Genomic DNA, 13,575 nt, shown 5'->3' with positions numbered 1-13,575 from the left:
GATCTCAGCAATTGGAGAAGCTTTCCACCTTTGGCCCAGGGTATATTTTGGCCTTTCAGTTTGCAAAAGAGTCTGGATAAGGCTCAGAGCCAAAGGAATACCGGAGATCCCAGCATACATTAGCTATGATATGAGAGACGTTCTTCTAGTAAAACGCATAGTCATTAATCAGTCCAACTTCTATTCATGTTATTGGCACACCCCTAGGTCAATTCCCATGGGCACTCATGAAACATTTATCCCATGAGATCAGACAGCATGAATAATCACAGGAATCTGGCTTTAAGTGAAGCTATGGCAGGGTTGTCAATCAGTACTATGTCAGGACACTAAATTAAAGGTCATGCGATATGCGATGTTAACTTTTCCCTCCCCCAAATATTCTGGATCCAGTTATGAATTTTCAACTGGGAAAAAATGTGTTAAATCTACCACATACTTGCATGTGGGCCTACACAGCATGTGTAAAATGTCCCTCTGGTTAATGTAATTGAAAGTAACCCCTAAAACAGGTGTTAATGGTCCTTTCCCAATCAAAAAGGAGGGGAAGAGCATAGTGGTAGCAGGCAACAACCTGAATCCAGCTCCTCTGAATTCAGAAATGAGATACCCTTTATATTGTGAATGATTTAACTTCCACAAAAGCAATTTGTTACCAAGAACTGGACCTTGAAATGCAGGTAAGAATAACTTCATTTTCCCAGCCTTGTGCTTTCCAGATGTTTCAATCTAACAATTCCAGTCCTGGGAATGATGGGAACTGAATCCAACAGAAGAGCATCAGAATGAGGAAGATTGCATTGGGTTCCTCACCCCTGCCCAACCTACTCCTCCAGCCCTTAGATTTAATTCCATACTTCTAGCTTCCTCAAATTTCTAGTCCTCCAAATGTGTTGGGATTACAGTTCCTAGACTAGCTTTCTTCAATGGAAGGTTAACATATTATGAGAAAATGTCTCATTTGACTTGCTTTTGTGTTGTGGATGACCTACTATACTTCGATGATTTCATACAATGGTTTCTTTTCTTCCTATGTATTGCCTTAGTTGTATTCCTTATCAGGCTCCATACCTGTCATTTACATTAACTTGTCAGTCTCTGTTTTATTCCTTCTAAGGAGCTCCCATCTGGGTAGCCACACAATGTCAGCCCTACACATAGATCAGATCAGGAAAATAATTTCACATAGATAATAGACCTAGACTTTTTTTTGAGATAGGCTACTATAAAAGAATCCGTTTTTCTTTCCTCTTATGAGGAAAGTGAGTATCTTTCTAATTCTATGTGTGATACTCTATGAAAGTGAAAGTTGGACTTTGAAGAAGCAGAAGAGGAAGAGTGTTGATGCCTTTGAACTTTGGTGTTTAAGAACTCTTCTGAAAAGGTCATGGATAGAGAAAGAAAACAAATTGATCATCAAACAAATCAACCCAAAATTCTCACTTGAGGCACAAATGACGAGACACAAATTATCCCACTTTGGACCTGTCTTTCTAGAGAAAACTGTATTTCTAGAAAAGGTTGAAGGAAAGAGAAGAAGACTATGACCAGGAGCAAGGTAGGATGGAGTCATTAATAGTGATCAGTATCAATGAGTACACTATTGGAAGACACTGAAAAATCAAATTAGGGTCTGGTCATCATGATCTGGCTACCAGATCATTATGGAGAAAATCTAGCTAAGTGGTCATTAAGAATCAACACCAACCGAATAGCTGAAGAGGAAGAGAGGAGGAGGAGGAAGAAGAAGAAGATCAAATGAAAACACTCTGTGTGTTTGCACTCAAGAAAATGAGTCAAAAGGAAGTGACCTTAGAACAGGGCTTTTCAACCTTTTCACCCATTGTACCACTTTTAGGATATGGCAATATCCGAGTACCACCAGTCGCCTAGCAAGGTGTCAAAAACTTGATGACCAAAAAAAAAAAGAGGAAAAAGGTGATAAAGTACAAGTAGTCCTCGACTTACAACAGTTCGCTTAGTGACTGTTTGAAGTTACAATGGCACTGAAAAAAGTATCCCCAAGCCACAGCCGAGCAAGACCCCTGCCTGCCCACCCGGCAGCGCTCTTCCTCCTGTCCGAGGTTTTCATTGTTGTGAGCATTTCTGTTGAGGATTGGCAGCAGGGGTGGGGTGGGGGAGTGTTTGGTTTCATTCCCCCAATCTGCTGGGTAGTTGCAGCAGGTTTTGGTCACTTCACATGACCCTGGGACACTGTGACTGTCATAAATATGAATCAGTTGCCAAGCATCTGAATGTAAATCACAAGATCCTGGAGATGCTGCAACATTCCAGCTGATTGGCGCTTCTTCTGGGCTCAGCATTATTTGTCCATTATTAAAATGGAATGCTTCAAGTAGCTGGATTTTTGCTAGTTCTGACTTACAGTAATGGCAGACATTGGTGAACATCTGAAATTAAGTCATTGTGTCTGAAAGTGAAAGGTTTAACAGTCATATCAATTTATGTGCCCGGCAGTTTTATAATTTAGGAGGTTCCTCTTGTAAAATGCTTTAAACCCATCTGCAAAAATAGGCTTCTTAGTCCCTTGAGTCCAGGCTAGGATTAGAAGTTTGCAGTTTATGACTCATACCTCCTAATTCAGACTGGTTTGATTGCCATGTCTCAATTTCACGTTCTTTACACTTCCCTGTTTAGCTGCTTCTCTCTCTCTCTTTTACTGTTTACTTTTATAAAGTTTATATCCCACCTTTCTAGATGTTTCACGAAATACATAAAGATGCCCAGACCCATCTTCACTCTCCAGTTATAGTGTGTATTCAGCCACAAAAATAAACTTCAATATAATTCTAAATTTACCTGCAGTAGGTTTGTGTTAAGAACTTTATCATTATATAATCCTGTTTGCTAAATCTATTGAATTACGAATACCAAATGGAGCCTGAAAAAGCACAAACCAGATATGTCATTAATTGCACAAATATAATCTCGACTTTTGTTTTTGAAGTTTAAATAACAGCGCAGAGACACCGTTACTATACTCTGTTAGGAGCGTTAGAAAGTTCAGGTGGAACCATCTGCTTCCTAAAATATATTAGCATTTGCTGGTGCCTAGAAAATTCCCTCCTCGGGCTAATAGCAGAGTGAACAGAATCTGGTATTAGAACACTAGAATGGGGAGAAATGGTTAAGCCTACTGTTTCTAGCTGTAGTCCTGAATGTGACTGAGCCCTGTGGCTATTTAAATGCTAATCACAGAGCACATTTATTGAATTAATATAGTTACTATTTATTACATATAGTTACACTGCCATTAACTATGCAATTAATCTCATTCACAGTTTAGTAACATAGTTACATCCTTCAGATAAATTAGTGAAAGCACTATTGAAGGCATTATTAAAGGCAAAGGAAATATGCATTTAGAACAGGGGTGTCAAACTCAATTTCATTGAGGGCCGCATCAGCATTGTGGTTGCCCTCAAGGAGCTGGGTGGATGTGGCCAGGGTGGGTGCGGCCTACTGGGTGGGTGTGGATGGAGTGGGTGTGGCCTACTGGGTGGGCATGGCCAGCTCTACATTGTAGCATCAGGGTTTGCTGATAGGCTGGAAAAATTGAGCTCCAAAAATTGAGTGACTGTTTATTAATATTCCTAAAACAGAAATGTAAAAGAAATATTAACCTGATACAATTTAGTGTAAAAAAAAAAAAGTCTAAATTCACAAACCAATGGATAGGATCTGTGTTGGAGGCAACTAACCAGGAAAAGAGAGGCCTCAGTCAAAATGGTGATTTAGTGTGCAACTGTTGTTAAAAACGCATGGATGCCATCATTGCAAAAGAAACTGGAACTAAAACTGCCAATATGATATTTTATTTATATACATCATTTATATCCCACCACAAACATATAGAGACTCAGTGGCTCACATCATAAAGAACAATAATAACAATAAACTTTACAATATATAAACCTACAATAAAAAAATGAGCAAAACTACATTCCAGGCAGTATCTGGCATCATCCTCAGATGCCAATTTACAATAGATCCCTTTTAAGAAGCTTGCAGAAAGCAAATAGAGTTTGGGCCAAATCTGCTTGTCATGAGGGGCTGTTATGGCGTGCCTACTCCTAGAGATTTATGCAAAATTCTGGTTATAAATTATTCAAAAAGTATACAGATCTGATCAAGATACAGCAAATGGCTTTTTTGTTTGAGGGGTCCATGGTGTTCTCTGAGCTTAGTTATTTTCTTGCAGATGTTTCATTACCCAAACTAGGCAACATCATCAGTCCTAGTATAGGGGTTAAGAAAAGTCTGCAAGAAAACAACTAAGCTCAGAGAGCATCAAGGACCTCTAGTTTTAATCCTGACCTACAAATATTCTCCTTTATTAGCTTTGTAGCTTAGAGAAAAGTTAAGTAAAAGAATATGATGGATCTTTCTCAGGCATGACTCCATGTCTCTGGAAGAACATTCCTCCCAGGATTAGACTGGTTCCCACCATATTCCAGAATGGCACAGTGGTTAGAATGCAGTACTGCAGGCTAAACTCACTGCTCACTCCAGGAGTTCAATTCTGAATGGCTCAAGGTTCACTCAGCCTTTCATCCTTCCGAGGTCAGTAAAATGAGGGCCCAGGCTGTTGGGGGCGATAGGCTGACTCTATAAACCACTTAGAGATGGCTGTAAAGCACTGTGAAGCAGTATATAAGTCTAAGTGCTATTGCTATTTTAAGAGTAGATTTATGTTGAAGGAGGATTGTATTGCTCTGTATTTGGGTGTTGTTGCTGTTCCTCAGGGCATAGTAGTATTGTTTTGTTTCCATTTTGTCACTGATGTTATTTTAATACCATTATTGTAAGTCACTTGAAGTTCTATTTGGATTAGAGTGACATACCAGTTGCAGGGAATAAATAAATATAAAATTAGCACACCAAAACCAATGTGGGCTAGGTTCTGTCAAGATTTTAGTAATCTTGTGGGACCTGGCATCAGAACAGCAAAATCTCATGAGACCTTCCTGAAATCTCACGGTAGTCTCATTCAGTTTTTAAAATATCTAGACAATTATTGTGCAAGTCCAAAGGAGTCCTGAGCTAGAAAAGTTGTCAATCTCTAAGTCAGGGGTGTCAAACTCAATTATTTATGTTTCAGTTGTATAGGTATAAACATATCTTTATGACTGTAAGCTCCTCAGAGTTACCCTATGGTAAGATGGCCAATACATTTAATAAACAAACAAACACAATAAATAAATAGATAAACAAAAACAAACAAACAAACAAATAAATGGGCTTTTCTTCGGTCTTTGATTGGCCATCAAGATCTAATGTACTTGTTTCTTTGTTATGATCTTATTTCTAACTGGCATTACATTCAGCCTTCAGGCAGTGAAACAGAAGCACAAAGAATAGATGGAAAGCAGTGGCCAAGACTGTGCTATGTCAATTGTGAAAAAGTGACTCAGAGAAAGAAGATGGAAATGTTGAGCCATTACAGAAAAAAAAAAATCTGGGAAAGTAGAAAGTGAGAGAAAGAAACTCCAAATAACTTTATCTTACTTTGTGTTATGTATAAGTTGAAGCAGAATCACACTCCAAGCAATTCCTGTTTCTTGACCTTGTCTGGCCAGAGAGGAAACCCTGCAGCACAGGTAAGGCATAGATTCTTAGCCACATGAATCTATCAGTAGAAACATTGAATTAACATTGTGAATAAATGTGAAAAGACTTGATAAGACTACGAGATAAAACCACAAATCCTGTGCAACAAATCTTGAGAACCTGGGCAATAGGAGGCTATTTTTCCTGAAATAAAACACTCTCCTGCTGACAATAATGGAAATTGTGTTAAAACCATAATTTAATAACAGATTAAGAGATTAAAAGTATGGCATTTGGCAAGAGTATTTTATATATAGTTCACATATGTTTTCACCCTTTTTGGAATATAAGCAGAAAGTCAGGAAGGAGGCATTTAAACTCAGCTGTTGCTCCTTCCACCATCAGCACTTTTGCTGCCTGCAGGATGGTCCCTTCCTTCACTTGCACACACAACAGCCTGATTCATCCCACAATGCCAGCATTTGTGGCTGGTTTTTGGATTTCATTAGTCATCTCAGAAGTATTTAAACTTGTGGTGAGCAGTTACAAGTGCTATAGCAAAAAAAAAAAGAAGAAGAAAAAAGATGAATAACAGCGAGACAATAGATTTACCAGCAAGGCTAATGAGACATAATCACCAAAGTAAGGGGAAGAATAGATATGTGTATATGTGTGCACCGTCACATAAATATGTAAAATCGTCTCAGATCCACATAATAAGATACCAGCTAAAGACTACTTTTATTCCTAATGTGCCTGTTCTATAGGTAGTCCTCGAATTACAACAATTCGTTTAATGACCAAAGTTACATTATTGACAAAAATGACTTATGACTATTTTTCACACTTATAACCATTGCAGCATCCCCATGGTCACATGATCAAAATTCGGACGCTTGGCAACTGACTCATATTTATGACGGTTCCCATGTCCCTGGGTCACATGATCCCCTTTTGTGACCTTCTGACAACCAAAGTCAATGGGGAAGCCAGATTTACTTGTGTTAAATTGTGTTAGCAAATGTAGTGATTTACTTAACAACTGTGGCAAGAAAGATCATAAAATGAGCAAAACTCACTTAACACATATCTCACTTAGCAACAGAAATTTGAGGCTCATTTGTGGTCGTATGTTGAGGACTACCTGTATGTAAGTTTTAACATATTTAACATATCCGGCCCCCTTTCTGAATTTCATTGCATATAGGTCTGCCATGAAAGATTGTCAGAAATTGTGAATGTTTCAGAGTACAGGGATTAGTTTGCTGCTGCAGCTGCATATTTTCCAGAATTTCCCATGCACAGGGACACTCTTGGTTACTTGTAAGTACAAACAGTGCAGGAGGGCTAGCACAAGAGGCCTCCTCCCAGGATGCAGGCAGGCTATAAGGATCTCTGCCAATTGCAAGAGAAATCTTGCTTTGCAGTGCTTGCTCTGTGATTTGATGCGCAAGGGAGAAGACGGGGGAGGGGAGGGAGAGGAGACAATGCAGGAATGTCTTTCTGTCAGGAAAGTGATGTAGATTGGGCAAAGAATCCAGGAAGCAACACATGGGTGCTAATATTGGGGAGGGAGAGGAAGATTGCTTAGCCCTGAAAGACCTTTGTTTTGATTCACCAGACTTTTTGTAGGTTCCTAATATGAACAACTGCAGCATTTGGAACTAGCTTCATAAATGGGTTCTGGCTTCTTCATCCAGGCAGCTGACAGGGTCCCACCAGAGCAACTGCTGATGCCACTTATGGGCCGGTTGCGTCAGATGGCTGAGCATAGAAGACTCTTGCTCTTTTAATTGCCTGATATAGCATTGCTGTGGGGACACTATGAGCAGCTAGAGATAGACTGCAACATTCCTGCCGACAGTTACATCCAACAGGGCTGTCCACAGCATATGAAGTGGCACTATTTTACTGTATACTGGGAACCTGAGCTTTCTTGTAAACACTAATTTTAACATTTGAGATTTGAATGGAGATAATTATAAAATGTAAACACTTTCTTGAATGTCCTGGTGCCCATATGCACCAGGACATTCATTCACTTTGGCAAAAATGCAGAAGTTATTTGCTTATTGCCTTCTTTTGGGATGAGTTGTCAACTCCCTAGTCCAGTGTTTTTCAACCTTGACAACTTTAAGACATGTGGACCAACTCCTAGAATTCGCCAGCCAGGCTGCCCTAGTCTAATCTTTAATCTTGGAATTTTTTAGTGGCCACCCTTTTAAGTTTGGATAGGGCTGGATAGGTGCTGCCATCTACTGCAGACAGCAACTTGTTTCTCTTCATTTTGTACTTCTTTGTGAGTTTGTGTGTGAAAACTGAATCAGTCATAGAAACAGAGTACATAAAAAGATATGTTACTCTGGAACCTTTTAGAATTTAAGCTCAATCTTTGGGGTAAAGGTGAGTTAATCCCACACTTGGCAGCTTCCATGGCACAGTTACTTGGAACCAAAGTGTGAACTGGATCTATTTGGAGTTAATTCAAACCTTTTGATTTGGTTAGCTGACACTTTTTTAATATTTGCTAAAACACCATTTCCATTCATTTAGCTGTGCTGTTGTATCTTGAAATCTATAGCAAAGGAAATTCTTACAATAAGGACATCATAAAGATGCACATCCATACAAGAAGAAATTGATCAAGCTCATAGATATAGTTGTGATGTTTGAAATACCTAGATGGCCTTTCAACAGTTTTTGTCTAATTTCTGGGCACAGATTGAATAGATGATTTCTCTGAATTGAGAAGGAGAAATTGTCAACCATTTCTTAAGCACAGGAAGTCTCCCCTATAGTGGTTCCAGCAGCACCACTAAGAAGAAAGTACTATGAAAGTCACTTTTCTCCCCTGTCTTCCCTTAGGATTTAGTGGTAGGAAGAGAAATCAGGGTTGTTATCAGTTAAGGGATGATTATAGAATGAAAAGAGGACATTCTTGCCCACACCCTGGCTATCTTGTAAGAAAATCAGCATAAGAAGACCACATCTAGCCAAGAACATTTTACCCCAAAATCTCTTCTTTTGTGTGTACCCATAAAAATATGCAGGATAATATCTAATAATTCAGAACATAATATAAGGTTTTAGCTGGTTATGGCATTGCAATAAGTATATGGTTGGATAAGTTTAGGAGGACTAGAAGTAAGACACATACCAGGAAAACACAAATAATAGGTCATTTCTGTCAAAATAATTGCTTTCAGGATCTGTGGATGAAATGTGGAAATCTTCTGCTAAAATGTCTTCTTTTCTATTACAGTTTCACGAATCAGCTAGGAAAATGCTATGGACAATGCTGACCTCTGCAGAATGACAATGGGAAACCAGCTGTGAACGCTACTAGCCTATTATCTGGCCTTTGTCATGTGCTCTACAACAATTACATCTATATTCTTTAAAGGAGGTATTAAAACAATCTATAAAGTGTCATTTCATTTACGATCTACAGTGTGCCAGGATCAGAGGAGTAAGTCTCTGCATCCTTCTCACAACCAAAATTTGTAGTTCAGAGACCCCATTTTTTTTCTCCCTCACAGATGAGTTTCAGTAACAGAAAAAGTGAATGGGAAGATGCATAAAATATGGGAGAGAGGGCCATATGGTTCCCAACAACTTTCTTTGGCATGCTACTTACATAATAAAAGCCTCATCTGGAAGCACTCTCTGAAGACTGGCTGGTGGGGAACATGAATGGGAAATTGTTACAATCTTCATGTCCCAGTGACATCTACTTGATCATTGTGGGAACTGAATGCTGAGATAAACATCCCACTTAATCCAGGAAGAGCATTTTTATATTTATTCCCTGAGAGCCTCAGTTTGAGATGTATCCATTCCAGTACTGAGATGGCTTTATACTGATGGACATCTTAGACCAGGGGGGCACAACCCACTGCCCTCAGACTTCTAGTGGTGACCAAGAGGTTATGAAAATTATACTATGTAAATTCACTTGCAAAAGGGCAAGTAGCAAAAGTCTGATTTTTCAAAATAAAAGCAAAGGAAATGTATGCAACTATTTAAATAAACTTAATCTATATATTAATTTGCTATGACAGTTTCACCCACTCTAACTTTCTGTCATCAGACTTTGAAGAATTGCCCACTCAAAACCTAGCAATTTATATGCAAATAGCATGTTATTGCTTTACGGAATCATAAAGATATTCTGGTTCAGCCTTCCTTAACCTGAGCATATGTCTGTGAATATTTTGATTTCCAAAATTCTCATCAATGGTCAAAAATTAAAAATCTTTTAAATGTATACATGGGAGCCTCCAGAAGTTCCTGGTTGTGTGCCATGTAACTTCTTTGCTCATCAGTTTTCTAGAGGTTCTGGTTAAAGTCAGGCCTTCAGATGTGGTAGACAGTGATTTAAAATTGATATAAAATTGATTTGAAGGCACAAATATATACTGTATGCAGACTGTCTGAACAAGTCCCTGCAGTTTTTCTGGCAATGTTTCAGAAATGGTTTGCCATTGCCTCTTCTTTTTAGCACAAGCTCACCTGGTTTCTAGCCTACACTTGCTCTTATACATCACTGCCCAAAACAGAAAGATTTGGCCACCGGAATGTTTTTATTCAGAGAATGGGAAAGGATGGCACCTTGATCTTTCCCTGAGCCTGCCCAGAGCCAGTGGTCTTCCAGGGGCTCTTTCCCCTTGTGCACTTTCTTCATAAGCATTGCTCTGGACCCTGAAATCTGAGTCTTTGGTTAGCCCGATTTTCACTCTCCACACTCTTCACTCAGAGTGGCTGCTGTATTCAGCTCACAGCAAGGACAACCTGGGACCGTCTTAGACATGTGTATCTCCCCAAAGCCTTTTCTTTTCTTTCATGATAGATCATGTAAAGTTGTTTGGATAAAGACAAACATAGGTAACAGGGGAACAAAGTAGATGGACAATTTCAACCAAGACCAGGAATGGGGTAACATATCTGCTGGCTTGACTTAATAAGTCTGTAAAAAACCTGATTTGGTCTCTTAACCTGATTTCATCATACTCAAGAAACTCCACTATTCAGCAGTGGGCCAAACCAGAATCTTCTCCTTTGTTTGTCTTGGCCTACCATGCTTCTTTATAAAGAAATGGTCAAAGTGAAGTACTTCCCCTGTGTATTTTGACAGGAAGCCTCAGTAATATGTTTTCCTTTTATTGTATATCTTGCTCTTTTTCTTCAGCCCTGTTCACATATTTTCTAGCACAATGACATATTTATTAACCCGCCACTCACTCCATGAGGCAAGGCTTTGATTGGCTTTTGGTAAAGGGTTCCTGAAAAGTGGAGGCTGCCCCCACCCCTGCTGTCTCCAATAAGAGTTAATATTATTACTGCTATTTGTGTCAAAGCTGGAGAACAAGCACTTTTAAAAATGGGGCCCGTTTATTTAAAACAGCTGGGCAAAAGAACATGAAGGCCCAGCTAGAGTCGTCAGGTCAAAGGTCAGGGGTAACACCAATCTCTGCAGAACTTTGAAGCTGACATTTTACAGATTATATGTGGCTCACTGCACAGTGGGCATGGCGTATATATGGTGCTGAGGACCCTGATTTGTCCTTTGGATTTTTATGAGTCCACAACATTGTTCTTTGAAGCAGCGCACACGGGGAAAATAATGCTAATACTAATAAAAAGTTGCTTCAATGCTATTAAGCTATTTAAAGTAAATCAAGTGAGAGCTTCCTGGAAAGATGGCTGCACTATGAGATAATGTTTTAGTTTTTCCCCTTCTTTAAAGCTTTCCTTTTTTTCATTGATCCTTTGCTTTCCCATCCAAGACAACATTCTTCTTTGTTCTGCCTTCTACATATATTAGGGTTTTAATAATAATAATAAAAACCTGAGATTGTTGGGATGTACATTTGAATCCCACCATGCTTTTTTTTCTGACTGCATTCTATTATTGCTTTCCCCAGGATGACCTACAAGACCTTGCCAGCTTCAATCTTTTGGGCAATCATCGACTACAGTGAGTGCACAAAGAAGAAATGATGTAATGCAAATAGAAACATTGGGATTGATGGTTTTGGGGAGAAGACTTCTCTTTCCACATGTTAAACCTATTCAATAGCACGTAATTGCATTTTTATTTTTTTTTTTGGCTTACTACCAAAACATGATGAGAAGCTACATTTTTGCTTTGAGGGAGCTCTGGAGAGCCATCAACAACCCAAGAGTTGTTGTAATCATTGCACAAAACAGACATAGACTGATGATTATGCACCCAGATAACACCTCCACCTCCCATACTCACTTAATTTTGGACATATGTTTTGCTTACCTGGTGAATATCAATATTTCCAGGAGTACATTTCTCTGGGATTGTATTTGTCTGTTTGATAAGCATTCCAACCATCTTTTAATCCAAGTCACTAATAATATCAAAGAACATAGGTTGAATCCTAACATTGTAGGACCCTAGTTGATACCTTACCCTTCTTTGATAAGGAATATTGGTGAGCTCTCTTTGAGCATGACTTTTTCATCAGCCATTTATTCTCTTTTCATGCCTCAGTCTCCATAACAAAGAAAGAAGTATCTGAACAAGCTTTTTGATCCACATATGTGGAAGAGCACACAGCTGATTTGGTAACCTCTTAGAACCAAGCGGTGATCGGAAGGTGGAAAGTTCTCTGTGATTCCCTTGTCTTGGATAGATCACATCCTGGTCAATTTTTGAGCAATTTATATTTTTGCTGAGATGGTGGCACAATTAAAATAATCTGACCCAGGGACCTAATAGTTAGAACTAGGAGTTTTCCATCTTATTTATCAGTAATATTGATATAATCCAGGTTATTTTTGGAATACAGAGATAGCCAGGGTGATTGACACTATTGTTCTTAGCTATTTTCTTATCTCTTATCTTTCACAGAGCTTATTCAGCCCATTGATTTAGTAGCAAGCTGAAAGTGATGAAGCTGAAAGGACAGCTGGAGCACAAATTTTATCCATTGGGAATGGATGAAATTAAGCATGGATTGAAGACTGTTTGAAGACCTGCTCCACAGCAATGAAAGCAATAAAGAGTACTTAATCACCATTGCACCTGGTGTTTTTTTTTTTTCTTGTTGTGTGATATCTTCATTATTAGGTGATAGAGAGATCTACAGAATAGCCTATGGCTCATTGTGCAACTTGTATTCTTAACCAGGACTCCAGCACTGGAAAGTTCATAGGAATATAATGTTAATAATTACTCCTTCTATGAATTTTATCTTTTTACCTTCACAATGATATGCATATAACTATGTGGAGATATAAGAATTATAATATATTGCTTCCAGTTCTGTGTTATGGGAGGTGGGTGAGTGAGGATGTGTTCCCACGGTCTAAAGGAGGCATGTTCTCTGTTGAAGAAACTTCCATTAACCCAAGAGATCTTTTTAATACACTAGCAAGTCTGAAACATTCAGATAAGTTGTCAAGAATGTGGTGGACTTACAAATTCAGATGCAACTGGATGATTTTGATTATCCAAACTCATTTCCATTTCGCTTTGCTTCCTTTTGTAGATGATCTGTGAATTAAACTGAACAGGGACAGTCACACTTCTACTGGATTTCTTGGCATCATTCAGTACCATTGACTACTGTATGGTCGTCTTTTGGATTATCTAGCAGAATTGGGCTGTGGAGGAATTATTCTATAATTGTTTCGGTCCTTTCTTTGAGGCAGATCCAGATGGTGGTGCTAAAGTACCACTTTCCACTACCTAGGGGATTAACCTATGGTGTTCCAGGGTTTCCATTTTCTTTTTATGCTGTTCATAAAACCCCTTGGAGAGATCATAACAAATTTTTGGAGCAAGGTAACTGTTTACAGTTCTTTGCCTTCAAACTCCAAGGAGCAATCAGCATCTTTGTACATTGCTTAAATTTGATAGGCTGAATAAAGAAAAACAAGCTGAAATTAGACATGACTTAAATTGAGATGTTATTAGTCATTAGTAAACTGGATTTGTTATTTGGGGCCTTTTATTAAAATAATAACTAA

General features: G+C 38.7%; 1 long non-coding RNA gene across 1 annotated transcript; it reads left to right on the top strand.

Moving 5' to 3' along the window:
• Window positions 1-555: 555 nt before the first annotated feature.
• LOC120297204 lies at window positions 556-12,589 on the top strand. The gene is made up of 5 exons (XR_005553725.1): window positions 556-680; window positions 5,547-5,621; window positions 8,834-8,977; window positions 11,496-11,548; window positions 12,455-12,589. It is a non-coding gene; the product is annotated as an uncharacterized LOC120297204 (long non-coding RNA).
• Window positions 12,590-13,575: the final 986 nt, after the last annotated feature.

Source organism: Crotalus tigris, unplaced genomic scaffold (genome assembly GCF_016545835.1).
Source record: "Crotalus tigris isolate CLP2741 ecotype Arizona unplaced genomic scaffold, ASM1654583v1 scf7180000023598.3388751, whole genome shotgun sequence".
Lineage (NCBI taxonomy): Eukaryota > Metazoa > Chordata > Lepidosauria > Squamata > Viperidae > Crotalus > Crotalus tigris.
This window is presented reverse-complemented; position numbering and strand designations above follow the sequence as displayed.